The following is a 17,515-nucleotide window of genomic DNA, read 5'->3' on the forward strand; positions in this document are numbered from 1 at the left end:
TTGTTATAGTGAAGAAACACTTCTTTGTTGATGCTTCTATAGAAAGTGGACAAAAGTATAGTTGGACCACTGCAGTAGTCAACAAAAGTAGAACAGTATATTTCTCTGAAAGTGAAGAATATTGTAATACGATTAATATGCAAACAAAATGAGTCTTATATGGAAAGATTACAACCTTGCCGACTTTGCTAATTTATATTACTTGCATTGTTCTCTGTAGACATGTGTTTGTGATCTCTAAATTTTTGTGTAAGTAGCTGAGGACTGCTGCATAGTACAGTTGAAGATCAAAAAGATATTAAGATAGTTTGTAGTTAATGAAGTTCTGTGTGATGCAAGATAGTCACTTTTTTTTTCTTTTAGCTGTTTTACATACCCTTGTTCTAGAAAGGTTTTAAGCAGAGGCATTGAAAACTGGCTTAATCTCAACTGTCCTACCTTTCCGCACTGTTTTCTTATTTTAAATATTTTATCTATTTATCTGAGAGAGAGACAGAGATAGCGAGAGATAGCACAAACTGGGAGGAGAGGGAGAGGCAGTGACTCCTGCCTGATGGGGGACTCCATCCCAGGGCCCCTGGATCACAACCTGAACCAAAGGCAGACACTCAGCCACTGAGCCACCCAGGTGCCCCTTGACCTCCCTATTTATTAGTCTTTGTATTTGATTTGTATCCCTTTACTTAAGGCAGTTTATAAAGATGCACACACTACAAAATACCATAGATTAAAAGTGAAAAGAGAGAAGAAACAAGAACAAAGGGTAAGGATAACATGTAATCAGAATCTAGGCCAAAAAGGTCTATCACAATGTTCTTGTTACAGGCAGAGCATAATTTTAACTCTTAGCTTTCTATGAACTAACACAATGAAAAAACCTGTTATTTTCACAGTGTTCCCACAATAAAAGTAAAGTAGTTAATTCAGAAAGATAATTAACCAGTATCAGAATTTTTCATAAGGGTCTTCGTAATGGGGATTATGTGCTATTTTCTTTAATCTCATCAATATCTCTAAGGTAGATGGATGCCTGGTATTTAATTAACACTTAATGTGGAAAGGTCGACCACATCATGGGAGAGGCAGTGTGAAAAAGTATGTAGATTGTCCTTTGTTGTCTTATCAGTGGATATAGTTTCCCAGCTTTTGATATATATTGAGATTGAATTCTTCGGCAGGTACCTAAAGTGCAGATGTTCTGTACATGAAATACAGACCTTTTATATGTAGGATTTAAATATTTTTGTGAAAACCTAGTTTTACCTAGATAGAATTTATGCCAGTGCTTGTAGCTTAAGATTCCTCTTAGAAAAAAAATTAAATTTGCTACACAACTGTCTTGTTGGAACGTACACAGAGCAGTATTTTTCCAGAGTGGAAAAATTTCCAAATGGTAAAATCATAAAGAAATAGACTTTAAAGGGATGCCTGGGTTGCTCAGTGGTTGAGCATCTGCCTTTGGCTCAGGGCGTGAACTCGGGGCCCTGGGATCCAGTCACACATCAGGTTCTCCTCGAGGACCTGCTTCTCCCTCTGCCTATGTTTCTGCCTCTCTCTCTGTATCGCTCATGAATAAATAAATAAAATCTTTTTTTTTTTTTTTTTTTTAAAGAAATAGACTTAAAAAGGGGGCCAGTATGCGGCTAGAACTTGCCTCAGCAGAACACCATTCCTATGGATCAGGACTCCTAACAGTTTTTAGCATAGATTAAATGTAAATAAGTATTGGTTTTTTATTTATGTCTGTAATAGATATGGTCTCTGCCTTCAAAAAACATACTAATATATGGCTCTGCTTCTTAAAAAATAAGATTTTTTTCTTCAGCTGTACTAGAACTACAGTTCTAGGTCTTATTACCTTCACTACTGAATCTTTTTTTTTTTTTTTTTTTTAAGATTTTATTTGCTTATTCATAAGAGACACTGTGAGAGGCAGAAACAGGCAGAAGAAGAAGCAGGCTTCCTGCAGGGAGCCTGATGGGGAATTCGATCCCAGGACCCTGGGATCGTAACCTGAGCTAAAAACAGACATTCAATCACTGAGCCACCCTAGTCTCTCCACTACTGAATCTTTTGAATTCAGAGTCAAAACCTATTTTCTAATGACTGCCTTTTGTATTTCTCAGTTTGCTGTCTATAGCCTTGACTTTTTAGCAATACTATATTCTCCAACTGCTTAAAATAATTTTGCATTTGGATATTTTGTCCTGTTTTATTCAACATATTATTTTTCCTTCTTCCAAAACCTGCCTCAAAATTTTTCTAATCACTTCCGGTTTTTTTAGTCTTTTTAGTTTATAAAGTTGACTTAGTCTTCAGCTCATGTTATGTTCTCGTTATCACCTTCTTTCCTGTCCCCTCTTTCCCACCTTACTTTTAACTAGATTGTACATTTATTTTGAGATGGATTGCATTTTATTCATCTTTAATCTTAAAACCTGCTAGCATAGAGCGTAATGAATGAACGAATGAAAGGACATGTATACCTCACATCTTGCAATTACATTTAACGCATAGAAGTTTCTTATGGATAGGGACAATTTCTTCACATTGCTTTTTATTTTTATTTATTTATTTTTAAATTTTTTAAAAAATATTTTATTTATTCATGAGATAGAGAGAGAGAGAGGGGCAGAGACACAGGCAGAGGGAGAAGCAGTCTCCATGCAGGGAGTCCGACGTGGGTCTCCAGGATCATGCTCTAGGCTAAAGGTGGCAGGCTCCCTGGGCTGCCCCACATTGCTTTTTATGTCACAGGTAGCTTTCCTACGTGCTGAGCTACATAGGACACACATCTGTATTGTTGGGATTTAATACTGGGTACCTGGTAGTTCTTTGGTAAACAAATTGAATTGACATCGAAAATACAGTTCTCAGTTGTTTGTTTCAGTGGAGGCAAACACTCCTATGGAGTAAGCTAGAAATCAGTTCATTTGAGAGACACTGTAGGTTTCCCAGTTGTTTTATAATAATACCTGGGCATTTGTTTTTAGATGTAAACGGGGGATCTGCCTTTATGACTAGAGAAGGTCATCGTCAAGAGCAAGTAGTGGATTTGTCCCCCCCAAAAGTTCCACTTTTGCTTATATGAAGTCTGACAATAAAAGCTCTTTTTTTAAATCCTTCACATTGCTCTATCCCAGTCGAGACCTCTGTCATCTTCTACTTTTATCTCTCCCTTGCTTTGATATTTCCTATGTATTATCTCCGAAATAATCACCATGAAATACCCATTTTAGAACATTGCTCCCTTAAGAATTGTTGTGATTTCTGCATTGTAGCAATTCATTTGGGGTGTCTACATTAGTATTCATCAAACCTTATGCTGAAAAAGGTTCATTGGACAGAGTATCTTCTGTTATTTGTATGATTGGAAAGTATTAGGAAACTTTTTTCTTGTGTTACAGCAGTGGATTTTTTTTTTAATTTTTATTTATTTATGATAGTCACAGAGAGAGAGAGAGAGAGAGAGAGAGAGAGGGGCAGAGACATAGGCAGAGGGAGAAGCAGGCTCCATGCACTGGGAACCCGACGTGGGATTCGATCCCGGGTCTCCAGGATCGCGCCCTGGGCCAAAGGCAGGTGCCAAACCACTGCGCCACCCAGGGATCCCCAAGTTTTTATATAAATTCCAGTTTGTTAACGTACAGTGTAATATTAGTTTCAGGTGTACAAGATAGTAATTCAGCACTTATATACATCATCCTGGGCTCATCACAAGTGCGTGCTCTTTTATCTCCATCACCTATTTAACCCCCACCCCCACCCCCCAGCCACTTTCCTTCTGGTCACCATCAGTTCTCTATAGTTAAGAATCCCCTTCCTTCTCTGTTTGCCTGTCTCTCTCTTTTTTTTCCCCTTTGCTCGTTTGTTTTGCTTCTTAAATTCCGCATGTGAGTGAAATCATGGTTTTTGTCTTTGACTTAATTTTGCTTAGCTAGAGAGTTATTATGCTAAGCGAAATAAGTCAGAAAAATGGCATCTCTAGCTCTATTTATGTCACTGCAAATGGTTTTACATATTGGTTGTTTTCTGCTACAGATATGGTGAGGTTGACGGAACTTAAAATACTTATTTTCTGGCTCTTTACTGAAAGTTTGGTTACCCTTGGTTTAGATAAATAGGGGGAAAGACAAAATCAAAATAAAAGGTAACAAAGTTAACGTATATGCAAACAAATATGTCTATTAGATCATACCAGGAAGACTAGTTATATAATGAACAAGCCAGCTGTTTTTTCTTCCTGAAATGCGTATATTTTTTAAGATTTTATTTGTTTGAGAGTGCATGAAAGAGTGTATGAACATGGGCAGCCCTGGTGGCCCAGCGGCTTGGCGCTGCCTTCGGCCTGGGGCATGATCCTGGAGACCAAGGATCGAGTCCCACGTCGGGCTCCCTCCTTGGAGCCTGCTTTCTCCCTCTGCCTGTGTCTCTGCCTCTCTCTCTCTGTCCTGAATAAATAGAATCTTTAAAAAAAAAAAAAAAAAAAGAAAGTACATGAGCAGGGCAAGGGCACAGGGAGAAGCAGACTCCCCACTGAATACTCCTTCGTGAAGTATTTTTTGAGAATCTTTAATAGGGGCCTGAGTGGCTCAGCCAGTTAAGTCTCCAACTCCTGGTTTTGACTCTTGGTTTCAGCTCACATCATGATCTCAGGGTTGTGAGATCGACCCCATGTCCTTCCGGCCCCGTGCTTAGCACTGAATCAGCTTGGGATTCTCTCTCCCTCTCATCTACCCCTCCCCCTTCTTGCATGTATGTGCATGTGCACACACATTCTCTCTCAAATGAATAAAATCTTTTTTTTTTAAATGTTCATTCTTTTTACTATTTTTTTAATTTTTTAAAAAAATTTATGATATTTTTATATCATATCGTATTTTATTTTTATTTTATGATAGTCACACACACAGAGAGAGAGAGAGAGAGAGAGAGGCAGAGACACAGGCAGAGGGAGAAGCAGGCTCCATGCACCAGGAGCCCTGATGTGGGATTCGATCCCGGGTCTCCAGGATCGCGCCTTGGGCCAAAGGCAGGCGCTAAACCGCTGCGCCACCCAGGGATCCCCTCAAATGAATAAAATCTTTAAAAAAAACTTCAATAGAAGCTCAACTGTAATGAAAAATACTTTATTTCAAAATGTTAGATTGGCCTTTTTTTCCTGTTAATATATTTCTTCAAAGTATATCTGAGGAGTCTTGTAAATATTTTTTTGATTCTGAGTGGCAGTTGGAATTATCATTGAAATCTGAGTACCTTGGCCTTGTAATTTGATTTTTGCCCGTGAAGCCCAGATACCATTTTCTGACACTGATGATTTCATGAGGAAATCTTTATAATTTTGCTTGTAACCTTTTAGGACTGGTTATAGTTTATGCTGTTGAGGATATGGTTCTCTATTGAGGATGTGCGTCACAATCACTTAGAGACTTTTTATTTTTTATTTTTATGATAGTCCCACACAGAGAGAGAGAGAGGCAGAGACACAGGCAGAGGGAGAAGCAGGCTCCATGCACCGGGAGCCCGACGTGGGATTCAATCCCGGGTCTCCAGGATCGCGCCCTGGGCCAAAGGCAGGCGCTAAACCTCTGTGCCACCCAGGGATCCCCTCACTTAGAGACTTTTAAAAAATTTGATGACTCTTCAGAATCTCTGAGGATAAGGCCCTTTATTATGATGATCTTCAGGAAGTTCTTCAAGTGGTTCTAATATACACTCCTGGTTACTTCCTTTTTAAACTATTTTAATAAATCCAGTTAAACAAAATACACATGTGGCATTTATTCTGTTTTCTATAGATGTTTTTCAACCTAAAGACTCATTGTCTAAATTGATTTAGACTTGTAGAGGTCAGTGGCATCAATTTGTTGAATTCATTTTCTTTTGATGTAAATAGTATAATAGAATACAAGTTGAAAGTTAGCAAGTAGTATAATTTAGTATTCTTCATTTTTATAAGATATTTATTTGGCATCATGGTATCCCAGAGAGTCTGGAAATAATGGATTTGATAAAGTAAAACACAACTTACAGGAAACAACATTTTTAGGAGGAATAGTTTATATTTGAGAACCATTTGGTCAGGCTGTATGCCTGTAAAATAATAATAAAAGTAGATTTTTTTCTTTTGTTTTCATTTAAGTATGTTTTGGCACCGAAGTAAAGAAAAAAATGACCCACAATCTCTAAAATCATATTAAAACAAGAAATGTTTGTCTTTTTTCACATTCCTTTTCACTGTTGATAGGCATACACAGTCATATCACAGAGAATACTCTAATTTATCTCATATGAGATAAAAAGCACTAGAAAGTGATATACAGTAAAATCTAAAGGCAGAAATTCAGTTTCTTTGGAACCTTCAGGTGTTCAAAATAGCTTCATGCCTTAAGTCAAAGAAGAGGAGGAAACTTTTTTTTTTTAAAGATTTTATTTATTCATGAGATACGTACAGAGAGAGGCAGAGACATGGGCAGAGGGAGAAGCAGGTTCCCTGCAGGGAGTATTAGGATTGGACTGGATCCCAGGATCCTAGGATCAAGCCCTGAGCCAAAGGCAGATGCTCAACCACTGAACCACTCAGGTGCCCCTCATTTTTTAATCAATGAAGAAATAGTATTTGAGCACCCATCAACAAGTAAACCCTGCTGGGATGAAGGTTATATCTAACATGTTTGATGGGTGTGCCATGGGATTGTGAGGATGCATGCATAAATCAGTATGCATGCATCCTCATCCTGATTAATTAAAGGGAGAGCCAAGAGATGGTGAGGTAGACAGGCCAAGAATGAAAAAACAACGAGAAAAAAAATGGAAAGAGAGGAAATACCAGCAGTAATGAGATGATGCTTATAAATTGTAATGGTAGTGAGTATCAAAAACTTAGTGGAGAGAGTGATGAAAAACAGAGTGGGTAGGATGAGTTCTTAATTATGTTTTGCATGTCAGTAGCCCTTGTTCTGGGTGTCTTTCTTGTTTTTTTTTTTTTTTTCTTTCTTGTTTTTGTAGGTGGGAAACAACCTTTTTACATTTGAAAACCCTTGACGGTATTGATTTACCTGGAGGGTATCCAGAGAGTAGAGTTTAAGTACTATGAGGGGTGAAGAGTATTTATTCCAGTAGAGTTTATTGACAGCTAAGCCTATAATAAAAAAGGTTGCTATATTATTATGACTAAACTGAAGATATGGGGTATATTAGGGTTTTCCAGAGAAACAGAATATAATGTACATATGTATTTAAAATAAAAAAGTAATAGTCTCTCTTTCTCTCTCTCACTTGAGTGGGTGGGTTAGATTTCAAGGAATTGATTCACATGATTGTGAAGGTTGGCAAGTCCAAAATTTACAGGGTAGCCTGCCTGTAGAGATCCAGGGAAGAGTTGAGTTGCAGCTAGAGTCCAAAGACAGTCTGCTGTCAAAATTCTTCCTTGGGAGTTGTGTATGTCTTTTCACTTAAAACCTTCAGTTGCTTGGATGAACCCATCTACATTGGGGGTAGGGGGTAATCTGCTTTATTCATTGTCAACTAATTTAAATTTTAACCTCATCTAAATTATGCCTTCATAGCAAGATCTAAACAAGCATTTGACAAAATATCTGGCTACTGTGGCCTGGCCAAGTTGACACACAAAATTAACCATCACAGGAGGTATAGTACAAACCATCTCATACATGATTCCAGTCTTCTAGTGACAGGCAAAACACAAAGGCAAAAAAGGTGGATTCTAAAAGAAAATATGGACATCTGGATATGATTTATACTGTGTTACTTAAATCTATGTCTTTTTGATTTCAAAGCCCAAAAACTTTATATTTCTTCAGATTTATAACCTAGCTATGGAGTGTCTATTTACAACACTTGGCCTTTTTGCCTTTGATATTAGAGTTACTAGACTTGATTGGTGGGAATAGTTCTCTGTGAAAAAGTGATATCTTCTTAATCTTTGGCCCAAAGCTAATTGAAAAGTGCAAACTATTTTTATATGTACCCAGATATTTATTTGATCAGTGACTTAAATCTTGTAAAATGAGATGTGGTTGTTGGCTATAACTAATAGAAGTGAGGAAATGGTGTGGCTGTTGGAAGAATTCTACTTTTTCAGCAAACTGTGCCTGAGCTTAGTCTGTCTCTCAATGATGGATCAATCTGGCCTTTTTTGTTTTTGTTACTGCCTGCCAACAGCAGGTCCCAATGAATCATGGGCCTCTGAGATGGAGCAGAGTAAGAACAAGCATACTTTAAAGCCTAGGTATTTGATTAAAAACTTGCAATGATCTAACATTTTTAAATTGTGAGCATGGGAGAAAACTTTTCTTATACTTTATTGTTCACACAGAGCACAAGATACTGCAAAGGACAATTAATAGTTTGGCTAATTTTGCAATCTTTATTTTTATTAGAAAATTATTTCAGAACTCTAGAAACTTATGGACAAGTGAGGAAATCAAAGATTGAATTAAGGAAATGAAATTACTCTTAGGAGGTACTTTGTTTTATCTAATCTCATAGATTTAAACTATATATACTGGGGTATTTTTTCAGAGTATTCAGTGCATTGACTTAGTATAGGTAAGTTTATTATTTATTTATTATTTGACTGCATTACACATAGCAGTTTTAAATATTTTTATACAGGGATCCCTGGGTGGCTCAGCGGTTTAGTGCCTGCCTTCAGCCCAGGGTGTGATCCTGGAATCCCAGGATCCAGTCCCACATCAGGCTCCCTGCATGGAGCCTGCTTCTCCCTCTGCCTGTGTCTCTGCCTCTCTCTCTCTCTCTCTCTCTCTGTGTGTCTCTCATGAATAAATAAAATCTTAAAGAAATAAATATTTTTATAGCATAATATTCAGAGTCAAATATTGAGAGCTTAGAGAAACCTATAACCTGGGGATTAGATCTGATGTCATGTTTAGGAGCATCATCTTGATAAAGTGATAAAGAATTTGCAGGAACACCCAGAATACCCACCACTAATTATTTAAATGAGAGATGTTCCAAATCAAAACACATATGTATGTCCTTTTTTAAATTTTTTTTTAAGATTTTATTTATTTGAGCGAGGAGAGGCATGAGCATGAGGGAAGGGGGAGAGGGAGAAGGAGAAGCAGATTCCATGCTGAGCAGGGGCCTAATGCAGGGGCTCCATCCCTGGACACTGAGATCATGACCTGAGCTGAAGGCAGACCTTTAATCTGAGCCACCCAGGCACCCCACATATGTATGTTCTAATACACAGTTATACATAGATCAGAATGATTTGAATGGTGCAAACAATTCAGAGAGAGCAAGGGGAAAAGAAGATGGCATAAGTGAAAAAAATATTTCCTTTCTGGGGAGAAGACCATGTTTTGGGAGATGATTGCTTCAGTTTTCATTTCTTAAGATTTCCAGAATATCACTCATGTGACACTAACCAGATCATACATGTTCTTCATTATTTTTTTTTAAGATTTTATTTATTTATTCATGAGAGCCAGAGAGCGAGGGAGAGAGAGGCAGAGATACAGGCAGAGGGAGAAGCAGGCTCCATGCAGGGAGCCTGATGTGGGACTCGATCCTGGCACTCCAGGATCACACCCTGGGCCGAAGGCATGCGCCAAACCGCCCAGCCACCTAGGGATTCCCACTCTTCATTATTTTTTATGAAAAAAAGTGTCAAAAATTAAGTTAACAAGAAACTTGATAAGAAGGCATGTTTCCAGTTTATTAAAGTAGGTTTTGAAAATATATGTAAAGTTCAAAAAATAAATAAAGTTCAAAACAGGGCAGAGATAACATGTATGGTATTACTTATGGAATTTATTTATATTATCCTGATTGCTCCTCACTATAATTCACATTTAAGTCCATTTCATAGTTGAGAAGAGCTTATAACTTGACTATATATTGAGTATCTAAAAACAGATTAATAAGTAGTACCATTATGACATGTAACATGAATAGGCAGTTTTATGTCTCTTTTTTTGTTTGATGCTGGTTATCTGTGTTTTGTTTTGTTTTGTTTTAAGAGAGAGTGAGCAGGGAAGGCCAGGAAGGGCAGAATCATAAGCAGGCTCCATACTCCACATCCAGTACTAAGGGCTCCATCTAAAAATCCTGAGATCATAAGCTGAGTCAAAATCAAAGTCAGAGGCTTAACCAACTGAGCCACACAGGCACCCCTTGGTCTGATGCTTTTGAAACATCATGTAAGGGTAGCATAATTAAGAAAGTAGCTTTTAGTTGTCTAGGTCAAACTGAAATCTTAATTCATTAAATTATAAACAAGTATTTTTTATCTTTTTACCACCTTGTGATAAGAAAAAGATTACCATCTGTGTGGTTCAGTCGGTTGGATGTCTGCTTTTGGCTCAGGTCATGATCCCAGGGTCCTTGGAACAAGCTCCATGTCATTAGGCTCCCTGGTCAGTGAGGAATCTGCTTCTCCCTCTCCAGCTCCCCCTGCTTATGCTCTTGCTCTCTTTCAAATAAATAAATACATAAATAAATTTTTTAAAAAAAGGCTAGCTTTATTTTTCTTTATTGAATTATTGTGTATAAAATCTATGTAAGGATAATAGGATAAAAATGGTAAAAATAGTTGGAAACACTGGGAGGGGTATATCTGTGATGTGAATAGTCCTGCATGTTAATAAAATATATCTCATTAGTGGTTTTGAGAAAAATTCTGTTTTTTATAACTGTGCTAAAAAACCTAATGATTTGCAAAATACCATGAAGCATGCAGTTAATTGGGAAACAATAGATTTTATTTAACTTGTAAAAATTAACTAGCGTGCAGAGGTACTCAGTAAATCTTTATTGGCAGTAGTTTCTGCCTTGCCTCATTGCTGTATCTAGAATATATTGTTTGGATTAGGATTATGAGTTGTAATATGTGCTGGTCAAGCAAGGTAGGTAATCTGCTGACCCTCTTTATTTATTTATTTTTAAGATTTTGTTTATTTATTCATGAGAGACAGAGAGTGAGAGAGAAAGGGGGGCCCAGAGGGAGAAGCAGGCTCCATGCAGGGAGCCCGACATGGGACTCAGTCTCCAGTCTCCAGGGTCACTCCCTGGACTGAAGGCAGTGCTAAACCGCTGAGCCATCCAGGCTGCCCTGATAATTTCCATTTTTATGTTAATTTTGCTGTTAACGTATAATCAGCTTATGTTTTTCCCTTACACACATCCTTTATTTTCTGTATATTTCCTATTTCATAAACTGATGGTTGGCAGGGACTGATGTACAAGATAAATTATTATTTTTTTAAAATTTTTATTTATTTATGATAGTCACAGAGAGAGAGAGAGAGAGAGAGAGAGAGAGAGGCAGAGACGCAGGCTGAGGGAGAAGCAGGCTCCAGGCACCAGGAGCCCGACGTGGGATTCGATCCCGGGTCTCCAGGATTGTGCCCTGGGCCAAAGGCAGGCGCTAAACCGCTGCGCCACCCAGGGATCCCCACAAGATAAATTATTTTATTTTTTTACAAGATAAATTATTAATTAAATATGTTATAAAGGTTGTTTTGGTAAGTGTGAAACCTATATTAACACATGGAAACTGAAAATGCAAAGAATTTAAGTTCATAATTCACTCATCCAGTTTTGTAAGATTTTTAAAAGCTATTTTCTTTTTCACTTTTCCCCTTTCTCTTTCTGTGGTGAGGTACTTTCTCCAGCAATAAACTTTGTTTAAGAGAGCTGCATTTATATAGCAGATAAAGCAAATATAATATTAGAATATAGAAATGTGGGGACATCTGGGTGGCTCATCGGTTAAGCAGTTGTTTTCAGCTCAGGGCATGATCCTAGAGTCCCGGGATTGAGTCTCTGTCTCTCTCTCTCTCCCTCTGTCTCTCATGAATAAATAAATAAAATCTTTAAAAAAAAATTTATTTATATTATCCTGATTATAGAAAGGTTAAGAATTCTGTATTCAAGAAACATTGAAGCTTCTGTTTCTATTGCTTGAGCAACACAGAAGTGATCTCTAAGAACGTCTGAATATTGACATGCAAATGAATAAATGAGACTCTTTGAAATATATTTGTAATATATATAAGTAGCTTAGAAGGGATTATTGAAGTGCTGTCAAAATACATCTCAAAAATGTTAAGTCTTCTCATTCATTATGTTGACTTCAGAAGAATTTGTAAACTGCCTAAAAGTGCATGTAACACTCTGTTTGTAAGTGCTTCTTTGAGGAAAGAGATCTTGATTTTCCTTACATTCTCAAAGGAATACAGTGGCCGCCCCCTCCCCCCAAAAGATTAAGGATTCCTTCACTAGGTGGTGTGAAATATTTCCTGGTTTATTTGTATTGTTGGTTATAAATAATAGATTGTTCGTTGCAAAATATTCTGAACTATCTTTTGCTCTGAGAACCATTCATTTCTGTGGTCATGTGATATTTTGCAGTTTATGTTAAAATATTAAGCTAAAATGTAAATCTGAGAAATATTGTACATTATATTCTTAGATTCTTAGCCCCAAGATTTTATTTTTTTTAAGATTTTTTTTAAATTTATTTATTCATGATAGACACATAGAGGCAGAGAGACACAGGCAAAGGGAGAAGCAGGCTCCATGCCGGGAGTCCGACGCGGGACTCGATCCCGGGACCCCAGGATCGTGCCCCGGGCCAAAGGCAGGCGCCAAACCGCTGAGCCACCCAGGGATTCCCAAGATTTTATTTTTAAGTAAACTTCACACCCAATGTGGGACTTGAACTCACAACCCTAAGATCAAGAGCTGTACTGGTCCACTGAGTGAGCAAGCTAGGTGCCTACTGTGCAAATTTTTTGGTACATATCCCAGATTACCATTTTTACTGATAAATTTTTTTATTGTGTATTTCTAAAAATCTTAAAAATAACTGCAGTGTTGGGGCACCTGAGGGCTCAGTTGGTTAAGTGTTTGACTCTTGATTTTTGACTCAGATTGTGATTTCAGGGTCATGAGATAGAACCCCACATTGGGCTGAGCCTGGAGCCTGCTTAGGATTCTTCTTCCTCTGTCCCCCCACATCCTGTAGGCACATGTGTGTGCATGTTCTCTAAATAATAAATAAATAAATAAATAATAAAAATAACCATAATACCATTATGATTCTTGAAAAAGTCAGTTATTCTTTAATATCATCAGACTTGGGCGGCCCGGGTGGCTCAACGGGGTTTAGCGCTGCCTTCAGCCCAGGGCCTGGTCCTGGAGACCTGGGATCCCTGCATGGAGCCTGCTTCTTCCTCTGTCTGTCTCTCCTCTGCCTCTCTCTCTCTCTCTCTCTCTCTCTCTCTCTCTCTCTGTCTCTGTCTCTGTCTCTGTGTGTCTCTCATGAATGAATAAATAAAATCTTAAAAAAAAAATATCATCAGACTTTCATCCAGTGTTCATTTTCCCCAAATATTTTTTCATTGATTTATTTTGCAGTTGTTTATTTTTCAAGCAATTAAAAAAAATCCATATCTAAATAAAGTCTGTAAATTTCATTTGGTTGATATGTAACTTGTTTTCTTTCGACCTATAGGTTTCCCTTTCTGGCTTTTTCTTCATTTCCTTGGAGTTTATTTGAAGAAGCTGGATCATTTATTTTATAAGGCTTTTCCCAGTCTGGATATTGCTGGTTATATCCCTTTGGTGTCTTTAACATATTCCTCTGCCCTTTGTGCTTCTTGCAAATGGATGGTTGGAGCCAGAAACTTAAACAGATTCAGATTTGATTTTGTGGCAAGAATATTTTATAGGTGGTGCAGTTTTACTCTGTCAAGGGATACATAATGCCTTGTTGTCTATTTGCCTTTGGTTGATTAGGGGAAGAAAATGGTGATACTAAAATTTTTTATTCTTCTCTTCATTTCTCCTGTATCTTTTTATTCCTCCACCAATAGCATTTAAACATCTCATTTGGTTGGGAAGAACTCCTTTTCAACACTTCTAACTGTTCGTAAGATATATATGTAAGATATATATTTACGGTACCATCTTTACTTCTCCCTGCACTTATCAGCCCATCTAAATATGGTTTCTATATGTTAAGCCATATCCTTTTCTTGTTACTAAAACCAGTCTCATCAAGGTTATCAGTAAGCTCTATACTGAATGAAGTAGACCCATTTCAGACCTTATGCTGCTTAGTAATTGGGTGATTGTGGATACTATCGATTGCCGCTTCTTTTTGAAATACTCCCTTGGCTTCTGTCACGTAGTCTCCCCTGTTTTTTTACTTTTACCTTTTTTTTTTTTTTTTTTTTTTACTTTGTTTTTACTTTTACCTCTTAAGTGGCTTACTGTTAGCCTCAGTTGTAGGCTTTTTTTTTTTTTTCTAATGGTGTGGTGTACTGCCTGGTTCTAATAACCTAGGCCCTCTGCTCATCTAGGTCTATGTATTCTCCATGGGTCTTCCATTGTCATGACTTCAATTACACTATCTCTAAACTGATAAGTGCAAAATAATTTTTTTTGTAGGTTCATTCTCTTCAGAGCTGATTTATTTGTGCTGTTTCCTACTAAAAATCTTAACAGGAAACTTGGAATCAACATACCTAAAATGGAATGAATTATACTTCCCTCCTCTCCTCACACATAGGAGTTTCCTATTCAACATAGTTCTAAACCAGAAATCTGGGGATCCCTGGATGGCTCAGCGGTTTAGTGCCTGCCTTCGGCCCAGGGTGTGGTCCTCGCGTACCGGGATCAAGTCCCGTGTCGGGCTTCTTTCATGGAGCCTGCTTCTCTCTCTGCCTGTGTCTCTGCCTCTCTCTCTCTGTCATGAATAAATAAATTAAATATTAAAAAAAATAAAAATAATAAACCGGAAATCTCTTGAAGTTATCCTTGACTCCTTGCATGACCTTTCTTACCTTCCTGCCTACATCTAGTCACCAATCCTGTAAGACTTACCTGGTAAATAATTTAAATCCATCTAATTCTCTTCATTAATTGCTGCTATAGTAGTGTGATTCCCCGTCATCTGTCACCTTCATTACTATAAGCCTCCTGTCTAGTGTCTTCCTGTCAGTCTTTCTGGTCCTTTCTTCACTATGTAAGTAAGAGTAATTTTTCTGAAAAAATGTTTTCTAATGGCTGCCCATTCCTCCTAAGATAAATGTAAAGACCTGAGCTTGTTTTATGATCTCTGTAGCCTGCTTACCTCCTCAGCTTCATCCTGAGTCATCACCCCCTCTGTGGTAATACTTGTCCTGCTTTTGCACTGGTTCCCCCCCCCCCCCAAGATTTTATTTATTTGAGAGCAAGAGAGAGAGCAGGGGGAGGGGAAGAGAGAGAGAGAGAATCTCAAGCAGACTGCACTGAGCTCAGAGACCAGTGTGGGGCTCGATCCTACAACCCTAAGATCATGACCTACACTGAAATCAAGTCATGATCTGATGCTTAGCTAACTGAGCCACCCAGGCGCCTCTCTCTGCACAGTTTTAACTGACTGTTCCAGTAGACTGTAAACTTCTCGAGTATAAAGAGCGAGTATTTTCCTTTATTAATCCTGGTGGCCTGGTACATAGTGTTTTGTAAATGCTTGATGAATTAATTAATTGTGCAATATGCAGCTACGCATCCAGTACTTTATGTCTTTATGTCTTGACTTTATTATTATTAGATCATCTAGTATTCTAGTACTGCTGTTATTCTTGTACGTTGATTTAGTTTTTGGCTAGAGATAGTCTCTCCATAATTAAATTGGACTCTGTGGATTACCATTGTTTCAGATAATAGAAACTTATAGACAGTTCAGATAGTCACCACCATCAGATAATCTTTATCCTAATGTGACCTCTATCAGTGTAGGAGTCCCTAGATGCATTGGCTTTATTGATGGTTAAAACAAAAAAAAGTTAGGGGTTTGTTGTGGCTCAGATTGTGATCTTGGGGTGGTGAGATTGGGTCCCATATTGGGCTCTGCACTCAGCTTGGAGTCTGCTTGAGACATTCTCCCTTTTCTTCTTCCCCACCCCCTGCATTCACATGCGCTCTTTCTCTCAAATAAATAAATCTTTAAAAAAAAAAAAAAAAAGACTCAGAGGGATTCATGGGTAGCTGTGCAGTTGAGCATTTGCCTTTAGCTCAGGATGTGATCCTGGAGATCGAGTCCCACACTTGCCTCCCTGCCCCTCGGCCTGTATCTCTGTCTCTCATGAATAAATAAATAAAATCTTAAAAAAAAAAAAAAAAGAGAGAGAGAGACTTAGAAAAGTGAGGCTTAAAATAATTAAAAGTTGTAAAATACCAGAGAGAGATGGTTTTCTGGGTTGTCCATTTTGTTTGGTTCCCCCCCCTTTTTAAGATTTATTCATTCATTCTTTCGTTCGTTGATTCATTTATTCATGAAAGACACACTGAGAGAGGCAGAGACATAGGCAGAGGGAGAAGCATGCTCCCTGCAGAGAGCCTGATGTGGGACCCGATCCAGGGACCCTGAGACCACCATCTGAGCTGAAGGCAGACATTCAACCACTGAGCCACCCAGGCGTCCCTGTGTTTGGTTTTTATTCCACTATTTATTACTGGCATTTAGTCCTATTTTTCTGGATTTAAAAAGAGATGTGGTTTTCAGGCGTCATTTTGAGCCAGCTAGTCTCTAGGTTGGAAGAATCATTAAAGATCATAAAATTAATCCCTGATTATATTTGCTAGAATTGTTAAACAGAAAGATACTAATCAAAATCAGTAGCTACCATTGGAAACATCTGACCACTCACTTTTTGACTCAGGGCTCAAATTTAAAACCAGGGTTGTTCTCATTTTTACTCCTTGACTGGTTTATTCACCACTCTAATAACCCTTGTGGATAGAATAGTGTGACTGTCATAAGCATGAAAAAGGTATGCAAGTGGTCTTTGTCTCTTCTGTCCGTGATGTATCTCTTGATAGGTGGTCCCACAGGCCCATCATTAAATGTTAATTTTATTTAGAGGACAATTTCCTGTTCCTTTCAAGTGTGCCTGCCAAAAGAATTTTATATGTACCAGTAGTCTGCATTTGAAATAAGACTATCTCAAATATATTTTCTAAATACAGTGGAAATGCTGTCTATTTTTGTACAGTGTGGTAAGACAAACTAAACTTATTTTTGTAAAATAGGAGATTTGAAGAATAATTCTCTAATAAATAATTCTTGATTTTTCTTAACTTTTACCTACATTTACTTTGAACTGATCACAATATTTCTTAGATGTTATATAGAAATTGATTTTACAGTGTTACAAATATAAAGAAAGGGCTCTGAAATACTGGGTTATAATTATCCAAGAACTGACTTAGAGATTTGGATTACTGTGTGAGCACACAAATTCTGGGTAGTCCATTCAGTTTTTTATTTTGAAAACAGGTGCTTCTTGGGACACCTGGGTGGCTCAGCGGTTGAGCATCCATCTTCAGCTCAGGGTGTGATTCCGGAGTCCAGGGATTGAGTCCCGCATCAGGGAGCCTGCTTCCCCCTCTGCCTATGTCTCTGCCTCTCTCTCTTTGTCTCTCATGAATAAATACATAAAATCTTAAAAAAAAAAAAAAAAGAAAGAAAGAA

The 17,515-nt window shown here is 37.8% G+C and overlaps 1 protein-coding gene across 2 annotated transcripts in view; it reads left to right on the forward strand.

Annotated features, from left to right (window-relative positions):
- Positions 1–17,515, forward strand: part of PAFAH1B1 (platelet activating factor acetylhydrolase 1b regulatory subunit 1) — an 80,937-nt gene that overhangs the window by 14,911 nt on the left and 48,511 nt on the right. The gene's annotated exons all lie outside the window — the stretch shown is intronic.

The sequence above is a fragment of the Canis lupus genome, chromosome 9 (assembly GCF_011100685.1).
Source record: "Canis lupus familiaris isolate Mischka breed German Shepherd chromosome 9, alternate assembly UU_Cfam_GSD_1.0, whole genome shotgun sequence".
NCBI classification, from domain to species: domain Eukaryota; kingdom Metazoa; phylum Chordata; class Mammalia; order Carnivora; family Canidae; genus Canis; species Canis lupus.